This window comes from Mercenaria mercenaria, chromosome 3 (genome assembly GCF_021730395.1).
Source record: "Mercenaria mercenaria strain notata chromosome 3, MADL_Memer_1, whole genome shotgun sequence".
Taxonomy (NCBI): Eukaryota; Metazoa; Mollusca; class Bivalvia; order Venerida; family Veneridae; genus Mercenaria; species Mercenaria mercenaria.
This window is the reverse complement of record NC_069363.1, coordinates 13,153,580-13,166,898: the sequence shown is the minus strand read 5'-3', so window position 1 is coordinate 13,166,898 and position 13,319 is coordinate 13,153,580. Positions and strand designations below refer to the sequence as shown.

Sequence of the window (13,319 nt, the reverse complement as noted above, 5' to 3'; positions counted from 1 at the left end):
GTGCCTTTGTGTTCAAAAACCATCACATTAAGACTATCTTGTCCCTGGTTCTTGGAGGAGCTCCACGACGACAGACAATTGAAACGTAAACTAGAACATAAATGGCAGACTTCAGGACTCACAGTTTACCACTTAATGTATAGGAACCAATGCGCAATCGTTAACAAAATGTTAAAAAAGGCAAGAATTGATTATTACTCAGAGAAAATAGAATCAAGTGAACGAGACCAAAAAAGCTTGTTCAAAATAACGAAACATTTACTGAACGGTCCAAGTGAAGCTGCACTTCCATCAGGCAAGAACCCAGAAGTACTAGCACAGGTGTTCAGCGATTTCTTCATTGATAAAATAGAAAAAATCAGAACTAATATTGCATCCATGGATCAGAATGAATCATTTACACCAGAAGACGGACGCATATCACTATGTGATACCGCGCGTTTGACTAGTTTCAGTCCAGCAACAGAGGAGGAGGTGAAAAAGCTTGTTCAAAAGTCAGCTAATAAGTCATGTGAATTAGACCCTCTTCCTACATGGCTCTTGAAATCTTGTATAAAAGAACTTCTCCCAATATTGACGAAAATTGTTAACATCTCTCTAGAAAGTGCAATCGTGCCAGAATCATTTAAAACATCACGAATAAGACCATTGTTAAAAAGCCCAGTCTTGATCAAAACACACTCAAAAATTACAGACCTGTTTCCAATCTGCCATTCTTCTCAAAAGTCCTTGAAAAAGTGGTAAACAGAAGAATTGAGGAACATTTGACGAACAATCAATTACATGAAATAAACCAGTCAGCATACAGAAAATTCCATTCAACTGAAACCGCACTGTTAAAAGTTCAGAACGACATTCTCGAATCCCTAGACAAAGGTGACGTCACAGTACTTGTGATGTTGAACCTGTCTGCTGCATTCGACACCATTGACCATAACACCCTTCTTCACAGACTCGACTTTAACTTTGGATTCGCCGATAAACCCCTTCAGGTGGTGGCATCATATCTAACAGACCACTACCAAACAGTATGCATCGATGGCAAACTCTCTGAACCAGTCCTTATGAAATTCAGTGTTCCTCAAGGATCTGTTCTAGGCCCAAAATTCTACACGATGTACACAAAGCCAGTCGGGTCCATCTGTAGAAACCACGGTCTAAACCACCACTTTTATGCAGATGACTCCCAACTCTATTTATCGTTTAAACCAGTTGACCAAGCATCAAAGGCAGCCACAATCACACGAGTTGAACAATGCCTAAAAGAAATCATCTCTTGGATGAATTCAAACATGTTAAAATTGAATGCAGACAAAACTGAAGTAATTCTTTTTCTCGAGTCAAAAACACTCCAAACATGTTGAAAATCTAGAACTGAAAATTGGCGAATCGAGCATAAGACCATCAAAAACTGTTCGAAACCTTGGTGTTACGCTTGATTCGAACATGCACATGGACCATCATGTTAATTCTGTGACTCGAACATGCTACGGCCAAATACGACACATTGGTCATATTCGACCATATTTGACAACTGAAGCCACAAAAACCCTTATAAACTCACTTGTGACCTCACAATTAGATTACTGCAATGCTCTTTTGTACGGCGTGCCAAAATCAACAACGAGCAAACTGCAGAATGTCCAAAACAGAGCTGCACGTCTTATTACGAAAACAACCCGTTTTGAACATATAACACCAATCCTGAAAGATCTTCATTGGCTTCAAATACAAGATAGAATCAAATACAAGATTCTCATTCAAGGCCTTGCATGGACAGTCGCCGGTGTATATGAGAGACTTACTGGAGGTGTACGTGCCAACTAGAAATCTGAGGTCAGCAAGTGCAGCAACAACCCTTGTGCCACAAAAAAGTCGACTGGTTACCTACGGGGATAGAAGTTTCAGGGTTGCCGCCGCAAAACTATGGAACTCTCTCCCTGACAATCACAGAAAAGATTCATCACTTAATTCATTCAAAAGAGCTCTCAAAACACACCTTTTCAAAATTTTCTACGACACATAGATACCAACTGTGACTGTTTCTACCCATAATAAATATGCTATTGTTATTTTTGTAATACAGAACTACGGCAAGTCAGTCGTCGCTGACGAAAACTGTACAATTTATCATGTAATTAACTAAATTGACAATTCATCTTTTATTTCATCATGTCACATTTTAAGGGTTATGATGTTCTATGTGTGTGTTTTTTGCAAGACTTGAGTTTCACTTGAAGTGTGTAGTATTTCTATCTAATACAGTATATGATGGCACCATTTGCCGGGAGGTTGAACCACTACATGCAGCCCGTCTGGGCGTACCAGGGGTTTAAAGCACTGGTATTGGCAGTAGGGGTAAAACAACCTCAAGGGGAGGGTTGCGGTCATGGCTGTTTGTTACAGTAAGGCTGTAAATATTATAACTGTTCATTTATGATATTGTTGTAATAACTATTATTTTTTATTATTATGTACAACGCCATTGAAAATATCATTTATAAAAAAGGCATTTAATCAAACTGTTCAGTTTCAGTTTTGTGATTGCATATGTCATGTTTTGTTATTTTCCTACATATCTGCGATGTGTCACATGTTTAATTGTAAAGCGCCTTAGAACGTAAATGTCATATGAAAAGGGCGCTCAACAAATCTGGTATAATAATAATAGCCAGGGGTCACGCGCAGGGGCCACCCCGTCTAAATGTATGCGCGTGGACTTCTCTTTTTTTGCTAATGGGGAGTCAATTTTCAGTACTTTCTAACGATTTGAAAATGCCTGGGCTTTAGCATGACATGTCAGCTTTTCATCTACGAAAACATATTTGAACTCGGAATAAACACAAATCCCACAGGGGTCCGTAACGGAACAATGGTAAATGAAGATTTTTGGAACTTTGTCAAATCGTTCAATGTTGTCTGAAAGTGTCAATATATTGCCTCGGATGTAAGATATTTCCGTATTTTAGAGCTGCAGACCTAGACATTTCAGAAATAATATCAAAATGAATTTCGTGTAATACATGTTGATTCTACGGAAGCGTGAAAGAGCCATCAGACGCTATTACGTTTCTATTTCGTTACAGGTGTGGAAAGGATATATATATATAAAGGAATTGCTATATTTTTTCCTTATGTTGTATATGGGCATTGCTAATTGTTTCCTTATGTTGTATATAGGCATTGTTTCCTCATGTTGTTTTGTGGCATTGCTTCCGCATGTTGTATTTGGACTTTGCTATTTGATTGCTTGTTTTATATTTTGGCATTTTTTTCCTCATGTTGTATATGGGCACTGCTAACTGATTGCTTGTTTAATATTTGGGCATTATTTCCTCATGTTGTGTATTGGCATTCTTATCTCATGTTGCATATGGGCATTTTTCCTCATGTTGTTTATGGGCATTGTTTCTTCATGTTGCATATGGGCATTGTTTCCTCATGTTGTGTATGGGCATTGTTTCCTCATGTTGTGTATGGGCATTGTTTCCTCATGTTGTGTATGGGATTGTTTCCTCATGTTGTGTATGGGCATTGTTTCCTCATGTTGTGTATGGGCATTGTTTCCTCATGTTGTGTATGGGCATTATTTCCTTATGTTGTTTATGGGCATTATTTCCTTATGTTGTGTATGAGCATTGTTTCCTCATGTGGTTTATGGGAATTGTTTCCTCATGTTTTATATGGGCATTGTTTCCTAATGTTGTGTAAGGGCATTGTTTCCTCGTGTTGTGTATGGGCATTGTTTCCTCATGTTGGGTATGGGCATTGTTTCCTCATGTTGTGTATGAGCATTGTTTCCTCATGTTGTATATGGTTATTGTTTCCTCGTATTATATGGGCATTTTTTCATCATATTGTATTTAGACATGCAAATTGTTTCCTCATGTTGTATATGGGCAATGTTTCCTCATGTTGTATATGAACACTGTTTCCTCATGTTGTATATGCAAATTGTTTCCTCATGTTGTATATGAACACTGTTTCCTCATGTTGTATATTGGCATTGCTAATTGTTTCCTGATGCTGTTGTTTATGGGCATTGTTTCCTCATGTTGTGTATGGGCATTGTTTCCTCATGTTGTGTATGGGCATTGTTTCCTCATGTTGTGTATGAGCATTATTTTCTCATTGTTTCCTCATGTTGTGTATGGGCATTATTTCCTCATGCTGTGTATGAGCATTGTTTCCTCATGTTGTGTATGAGCATTATTTTCTCATTGTTTCCTCATGTTGTGTATGGGCATTATTTCCTCATGCTGTGTATGAGCATTGTTTCCTCATGTTGTGTATGAGCATTATTTTCTCATTGTTTCCTCATGTTGTGTATGGGCATTGTTTCCTGATGTTGTGTATAGGCATTGTTTCCTCATGTTGTTTATGGGCATTGTTTCCTGATGTTGTGTATGGGCATTGTTTCCTCATGTTGTGTATGGGCATTGTTTCCTCATGTTGTGTATGAGCATTATTTTCTCATTGTTTCCTCATGTTGTGTATGGGCATTATTTCCTCATGCTGTGTATGAGCATTGTTTCCTCATGTTGTTTATAGGCATTGTTTCCTCATGTTGTGTATGGGCATTAGTTCCTAATGTTGTGTATGGGCATTGTTTCCTCATGTTGTGTATGAGCATTGTTTCCTCATGTTGTTTATGGGCATTATTTCCTCATGTTGTATTTGGGCACTGTTTTATCGTGTTGTTTATGGGCATTATTTTCTCATTGTTTCCTCATGTTGTGTATGGGCATTGTTTCCTCATGTTGTTTATGGACATTATTTCCTCATGTTGTGTTTGGGCACTGTTTTATCGTGTTGTGTATGGGCATTATTTTCTCATTGTTTCCTAATGTTGTGTATGGGCATTGTTTCCTATTGTTTCCTCATGTTGTGTATGGGCATTGTTTCCTCATGTGGTGTGTGGGCATTGTTTCCCCATGTTGTGTATGGGCATTATTTTCTCATTGTTTCCTAATGTTGTGTATGGGCATTGTTTCCTAATGTTGTGTATGGCCATTGTTTCCTCATGTTGTGTATGAGCGTTGTTTCCTCATGTTGTGTATGGGCATTATTTTCTCATTGTTTCCTAATGTTGTTTATGGACATTGTTTCCTCATGTTGCATATGGGCATTATTTCCTCATGTTGTGTATGGGCATTGTTTCCTCATGTTGTGTATGGGCATTGTTTCCTCATGTTGTGTATGGGCATTGTTTCCTCATGTTGTGTATGGGCATTGTTTCCTCATGTTGTTTATGGGCATTGTTTCCTGATGTTGTGTATGGGCATTGTTTCTTGATGTTGTGTATGGGCATTGTTTCCTCATGTTGTTTATGGGCATTGTTTCCTCATGTTGTGTATGGGCATTGTTTCCTCATGTTGTGTATGGGCATTGTTTCCTCATGTTGTGTATGGGCATTGTTTCCTCATGTTGTGTATGGGCATTGTTTTGCATATGGGCATTATTTCCTCATGTTGTGTATGGGCATTTGTTTCCTCATGTTGTGTATGGGCATTGTTTCCTCATGTTGTGTATGGGCATTGTTTCCTCATGTTGTGTATGGGCATTGTTTCCTCATGTTGTGTATGGGCATTGTTTCCTCATGTTGTTTATTGGCATTGTTTCCTCATGTTGTGTATGGGCATTGTTTCCTCATGTTGTGTATGGCATTGTTTCCTCATGTTGTGTATGGGCATTGTTTCCTCATGTTGTGTATGGGCATTGTTTCCTCATGTTGTATTTGGGCATTGTTTCCTCATGTTGTATATGGGCATTGTTTCCTCATGTTGTGTATAGGCATTGTTTCCTCATGTTGTATTTGGGCATTGTTTCCTCATGTTGTTTATGGGCATTGTTTCCTCATGTTGTTTATGGACATTGTTTCCTCATGTTGTATTTGGGCATTGTTTCCTCATGTTGTGTATGGGCATTGTTTCCTCATGTTGTGTATGGGCATTGTTTCCTCATGTTGTGTATAGGCATTGTTTCCTCATTTTGTATTTGGGCATTGTTTCCTCATGTTGTTTATGGGCGTTGTTTCCTCATGTTGTTTATGGGCATTGTTTCCTCATGTTGTATTTAGGCATTGTTTCCTCATGTTGTGTATGGGCATTGTTTCCTCATGTTGTGTATGGGCATTGTTTCCTCATGTTGTGTATGGGCATTGTTTCCTCATGTTGTTTATTGGCATTGTTTCCTCATGTTGTGTATGGGCATTGTTTCCTCATGTTGTGTATGGCATTGTTTCCTCATGTTGTGTATGGGCATTGTTTCCTCATGTTGTGTATGGGCATTGTTTCCTCATGTTGTATTTGGGCATTGTTTCCTCATGTTGTATATGGGCATTGTTTCCTCATGTTGTGTATAGGCATTGTTTCCTCATGTTGTATTTGGGCATTGTTTCCTCATGTTGTTTATGGGCATTGTTTCCTCATGTTGTTTATGGGCATTGTTTCCTCATGTTGTATTTGGGCATTGTTTCCTCATGTTGTGTATGGGCATTGTTTCCTCATGTTGTGTATGGGCATTGTTTCCTCATGTTGTGTATAGGCATTGTTTCCTCATTTTGTATTTGGGCATTGTTTCCTCATGTTGTTTATGGGCGTTGTTTCCTCATGTTGTTTATGGGCATTGTTTCCTCATGTTGTATTTAGGCATTGTTTCCTCATGTTGTGTATGGGCATTGTTTCCTCATGTTGTGTATGGGCATTGTTTCCTCATGTTGTGTATGGGCATTGTTTCCTCATGTTGTATATGGGCATTGTTTCCTCATGTTGTGTCTGGGCATTGTTTCCTCATGTTGTGTCTGGGCATTGTTTCCTCATGTTGTGTATGGGCATTGTTTCCTCATGTTGTATTTGGGCACTGTTTCCTCATGTTGTATTTGGGCATTGTTTCCTCATGTTGTGTATGGGATTGTTTCCTCATGTTGTGTATGGGCATTGTTTCCTCATGTTGTGTATGGGCATTGTTTCCTCATGTTGTATTTGGGCATTGTTTCCTCATGTTGTGTATGGGATTGTTTCCTCATGTTGTGTATGGGCATTGTTTCCTCATGTTGTGTATGGGCATTGTTTCCTCATGTTGTTTATGGGCATTGTTTCCTAATGTTGTGTTTGGGCACTGTTTTATCGTGTTGTGTATGGGCATTATTTCCTCATGCTGTGTATGGGCACTGTGTCCTCGTGTTGTGTATGGGCATTATTTCCTCATGTTGTGTATGGGATTGTTTCCTCATGTTGTGCATGGGATTGTTTCCTCATGTTGTGTATGAGCATTATTTCCTCATGTTGTGTATGGGCATTGTTTATTCAAAATTTGTTTCCTGATGTTGTATATGGGGACTGTTTTATAAGACTGTATATGGACATTGATTGCAAGACAGATTTGCTTTAGTTATAGTTTTAATTCAAGTGAAATTCCAATAGGCCTTAATCATGCACACGGTATAAAAACGAAACAAGATTAACACGCATGCACACATCTTGTTGCCTACCATTTCTTCTCGAATATAAGTTCGTGACAATTTTGCCATGCGTCTGTATTAAGGTTATGATTGCATTATCGGCGCTGGAAGAAGAAACAGGAACGTTACAGTGTCAGAGTTCCGAGAGTCCAGAACTTGTCTAGACTATTGAATTGGTATTTGAATAATTATTTAAATTACTTTTTCCAACGACCGTATATGAATAATCAGCATTATAAACCACTGGAACCGATACCTAGGAACCGTCGTAAATAAAATGTCAAAGTGAAATGATAGACAGACTAGGAATATATGTAACTACCTTGTTCTTTATTATGTTGTTGTAGTATAAAGGATATACCAATCAGGCTTATCCAGTTGTTGCACAAGTTATTGCCATTCTTGAAGATTTGTCGCGAGTCAAAAAGTAAAAACATAGGGATGCTATCAGAAACAGATTTCGGGTATTATCTTTTTATACCGGTATCTCATTTTCTTCTCGTATTGGTTCTTCTATGCTAATATTTATTTTTACAAGTCATGTTTACGTGATTCGGAAGAACCTGCCATATACCTGTCCAATCAGCTGAATATTTTTACTGCCGACATCTTTTTTTTGCCATTTTTACTTTATATTTCCGCTTTTTTCTAAACATGTATGTATTTCTGTTGCCAATGATAATGACCGTACATCAGCATAACTTTCAGCTCTTATAGTCATTAAATAGTGTTTTATAGACGTGTTAATGCGTTAAGGCAATTTGGCTATTCTGCTGTCTGAAATCTCAAATGTTAAAATGTCTCTGCAAAAATGTCTCTTGTTAGTGATAATTCAACAATTTTTCATTGACACACCATATGTTCTGATTGCATTTGCAAACGTGGTGATAGCATGGTTATAGAAACAAAGAGATTTGTCTTTAATGACAACAAATGGGGGTATTTATTTATTCTGTATAACCTGGTGTTAAGTTAAGCATAGAAACATAAGGACAAGGATGACATTAATATAGCCAAATAGTGGACGCATTGGTCGAGAGAGCTAAGACGCTTTCCTACGGAGGAGAAGGCCCCTGGTTCAAATCCTGGCTACTCCTATTGCGGTGTGTCCTTGGGCAAGGCACTTCATCACGATTGCCTCAGTCGAAACAGCTGTAAATGGGTACCAGCAAATTGCTGGGGGTAAGGTATAATTAGTTTTAACTGTTCTTAAATAGGGCCGCTCAAAAAGCTTTACAGAGCTTATGTTAATTGTTTCACAAAGCGACGGTAAATAAAATTTACCTTTACCTTTACATGTTCTTTACCAGTGTATGTGTATGCGATAGACATATACAATTAAAACACAGACAGAGTAAAACAAGTTAACAACAATAGCCAAAACAAGTGCATTAAGGAATACAGCGGGGTACTGCCTTGGAACAGAACAGCATTGGCTTATCGCACGCAAATCCGCATTCTTCATCCTTACCATGTTCTTAAGTTTGTGACATCCGTAAAATAGCACGAAAATAGCAGTGACATTTATTCATAGTCGTTTTTGATTAAAGTCAATCCATTTTTCTGTTACTTCATATGAACAACGGCTTTAAATGTGACATTAAAACGTAAATGTAACATTTCACTGTTATTCTGTTAAGGGGAAATGGGACAGTTGCGTTGGTTTTTATATAGGCAAAGAAGGAAAACATTTAACTAGCGGGGAGAATTTTCTTAAACTTTGCATGATCATAGAGCATCATATTAGAAACAAATTTATGGAAAAAAAATTGGGGGTCCCCGTGCTACTTTTTGAGTTATCTGCCCCTGAATGCGAGTTTTTTTATGCACATTTGAATACAAAACGTATTTTAAAATGTTAAGCTAGTGAATTCAATGACTTCAGAAAGAGAAAGGATACTTTTAGCTAAAAGTCTTTCAAGCACTTTCATGCATAGAGAATAGCTGTATTATTTGCAAATGGTTGTTAAAAAATCAAGATGAAAAGGTAAGAAACCAAAAATAAAAAAGTACCTCTTATTCTTTAAATACAGTTTACCACAAAAATGATAGTTTAGAATGTGTTGTTTTAACAGTTCCTAAAGATGTAAATGCTTTTCATGTTTGTTCCCGTCTGACAGATATATGTTTATTTCAAACAGAAATAAAGCTTCCCTTTCAATGGCACTTACTGAACAAGTATAATACATCCATTTTACAGCTGTCATCTATTGAAGTTGCAGTGCACAGCAAATACTGTCAGATATTACCACATGCATGTATAAGCTAACGATGGCATTGTATTTTATCCTGGACAGATGTAAATGCTGTTCAAAACATGAAGATTATTCAAAATAGTAAAACTCTAAATTCTGCTAATTGCAAACGACAGTTTTGCACAAAGAGTCTTTGGAAGTAGGGCACGAGAAAAGGATTACAATAGCAAATATTAATTTTCCTCAAATCACTTTGTTTATATATGCATGAAGAAAATGAGCTTTTATGTATATATTACCTATTTCCTTATTTCATAGTGTAAAAAATAAATAATGCATTATGTAGTACTAAAGCACGATGGGTCAATTGGTAAATACTTAGACTTGCTTCAAAACTTTGTTTATGTTATGTGCTGGTATCGCATTCCCATTAGCAACTGAACTTATTAAAGTAGAATGGCGTCACACAGTACAAAAGTAGATGTTATTTGATTATTTGTTACCATAGTAACGCTTTAGAAGCAAAGTCCACGTTTTGGCGACTTGAACGTAAAATTCATCAATAAATGCAATTAAAATTACATAAATTTCTGCAGAAAATCACTTCAATTCTGTGAATATGATTTATTATATTTAAAAGAGTTTCCTTACATTTTAGTAGTAAAGTAATTGTTTGTGCGAAGACAGTATAACCTCATTTGACCTTTTGACCCTTGGTCAGGACTGGTCAATGCCGGACAATTTAAAAACCACAGGTTTTAAACCCAGTAAAAACCGACTAAAAAGTTTTAAAGTTAAATTTAAACACATATAATATAATGAGTTTACAAAATAAAATATATTGTTTGAAAGAAAGAAAATTTACTGATAATATAAATCCTCACTATGTTACGGCAAAAAATGGGAAAAGAATGTTAATGGCTACCTGCGCATCTTGTGGAAAAATTTGGAAAAAAAGTTTTTTTTTAAAAGTACAAAAAAGAGGTAATTTGGGTATTCACAAAGAAATGTTACTTTTTTCCCTAAAAAAAGGTTTAACCCCCCCAGGTATAACTTTTGGGTGGCCAAAAAATTTTTCCTTTAGATAAGGGGACCTCCTGTAACCCGGAATGGATGCAGTAGTATGGCCCGGGACTTATTTTTAGGGACGGGGTGAAAAAGGGGGTTTACCCCCCCGAAAAAAAAATTTGTTTTCCCCCCCCAAAAAAATAAACTAAATAAAAACCCATTTGGGAAAAGTTTTGGAAAAAAACATTTAGTTGTAAACCAGCACCCAAACAAAAACCCAAATTTGGCCCTCGGAAAAAATAAAAAAAAGGGGGGAAAAGGGGGGTGGGACCCAAACTTTTATTTACCCCGAAAAAATTGGGAGTGATGAATTAGCAAAAGAATTACAAAAAAACCAAATTTAAAACCCAAAAATTTAAAAAAACGAAGGGAAATTAGTTAAGGGCATTGTTTGATACTTGGGTCAGTGATTTAGTTGTTTTTTTGGGCAAGTTTTTTCAAAATACAAAAGGAGAAAAAGTATTTGTTTCCGTTTTGATATATTCAGTAAATAGTTTGGGGTTTTTTTCTTTCCTTAAAGAATAAAACCCGGGAAAAATCTGTTACAAAAAGGTTGAAAAAAAAATTTTTTAAAAGGGCGATTACCAAAAAATTTTATGGGGGGGATAAAGGAAAAGAATTTTATAAAAAAAAGTTTGAATCCCTTTTTTTATAAAAATAAGGGTTAATTTGTATCATAAAATTTAAGGGAAAGGGAAAGCTGTAGTAATTTAAAGAATTTTAAAAGAACTTTAAAAGGGAAAAATGTGGAAAAAATTTTACAGTAAAAAATTTTTATTCTTATTTAGAAAAATTTGCAGGATATGGTCGATAAATATAACAAAACCAAAAAAATTTAGTATAAAAAAAGACCCAAATGAAGCTAGTAAAAACCCTAAAATAAAAGGGACTGTTTACTTTAATTTTTTATGGTAAATTTTAAAAATACCCAAAAAGGTAAAGCAAAATTTTAAAATTGGTGATCGAGTTCGCTTTTGCAAACTTAAAAGACATTTCGAAAAAAAAGGGTATACACCAAAACTGGCCCGAGGGAAAAATTTTTTAATTTAAAAAAATTAAAAATACAAAACCCAGAAAAAATACTCTATTTAAAAATTTTAAAAAATGAAAAAAGTTCAAAAGGGTTTCCTTTTTCGGGGCAAGACTTTTACCTAATTTCCCCAAGAAATTTTTTGAATTTTAAAAAAATTATTAGCGAGGGGCTATAAGAAAAAAAAGCTTTAGTAAAATGGAAAAGGGGTTTTAGCGAAAAAAATTTTAAAAGTTGGGGGTTTCCCTTTTAGCGATCTTAAAAAAAAAAAAAAAAATTTTTTTTAGAAAATAAAAAGTTTAATTTTTAAATGAGTAAAAAAAAATTTTAAATTTCTAAAAATAAGGGAATAGAAACAATAGATCAATTAATTATTCATTTAAACTAAACTGCTGCTGCTTACAAAAAAAGTTTAAATTTTGGGGAGAGTAATACTGGATTATATATTACACAGGTTTTTTGGGTTGTTCGCTGCTTACACTTTTTCCAGCTATTCCTATATTTTAGCAGTTGGGCCTTTTCCCATCAGTAATTCCATATTACAACAACTAAAACTTACAAAAGAAATTTTTTTTTAAAAGCAATCATCACAAAAAAAACAACTTATAAAAAAAGCACGGTTTGGAAAAGTAAATAAAGAAGATCCAAATAAATTTTTCAGTTTTTTTTACAATACTATTAGAAATCCCGAAAGAAAAAAATTATTAAACCCCTCTGAAAATCATATGGGAATTTAACTTAACGGATATAAAAAAAAAAGAAGAAGGTTGTTAAAAGATTATTAAAAGATTATTAATGATTTTAAAATTTTTAAAAAGATTTTTAAAAGAAATTTTAAAAATGAGAAATATTATATCATTTTGAATTTAATATTGATCGGGAAAAAGTCTTTTTTTAGTATTTTAAAAAATAAACCCAAATTTAATATAATTCCAAACCAATTCACGAATGCAAAATTTATGGACCCACGGGAACCCGAAGGTTCCATTTTCGCAATTATAATTCATTAATCTTTTTGAACTTGCTGCTCAAAAACCTTTCCCAAATATTTTTTTCCTTTTCAGCTAACAACTTTAAACAGTCTAAAAAACTTTTACTTCTGCTAAACATTTTTGATGGTGTTTCGTTCTTGAACTTTGTTATTTAACTAACTTAACGTTTTTACAAAAAAACATCACGACAAGGGTTGTTAAAATACCCCGATGGGCAGTATAAAATTTTTTCTTAACGATCATTTTATAAAACCATAGAAAAAACCAATTTTTGGGATTTGTTTTTGTTAACCGACCAGAAAATGTTTTAAAAAGATTTTCAAAAAAAACAGAACGAAGAAAACAAATTTTGGTTTAGATTTTTTAAAAACATACACAAATTACACGAAAATGGTTAATCGATGTCTAAAGAAGGTTTTAAAATTTTTAAAAGTTGTAAAAATTTTAAAAAATGATTTTAAAATCTTTTAAAAAGATATAGAAAATATAAACAAATTTCTAAAATCAATTAATTTCTTTAGATTGTTTTTAAAGTTTTTTTTTTCTATAAGTAAAAATTATATATAGAGGGT

The 13,319-nt window shown here is 34.9% G+C and overlaps 1 long non-coding RNA gene across 1 annotated transcript in view; it reads left to right on the top strand.

Moving 5' to 3' along the window:
- LOC128555504 (uncharacterized) overlaps positions 1-13,319 on the top strand; it is a 180,649-nt gene that overhangs the window by 69,339 nt on the left and 97,991 nt on the right. The gene's annotated exons all lie outside the window — the stretch shown is intronic.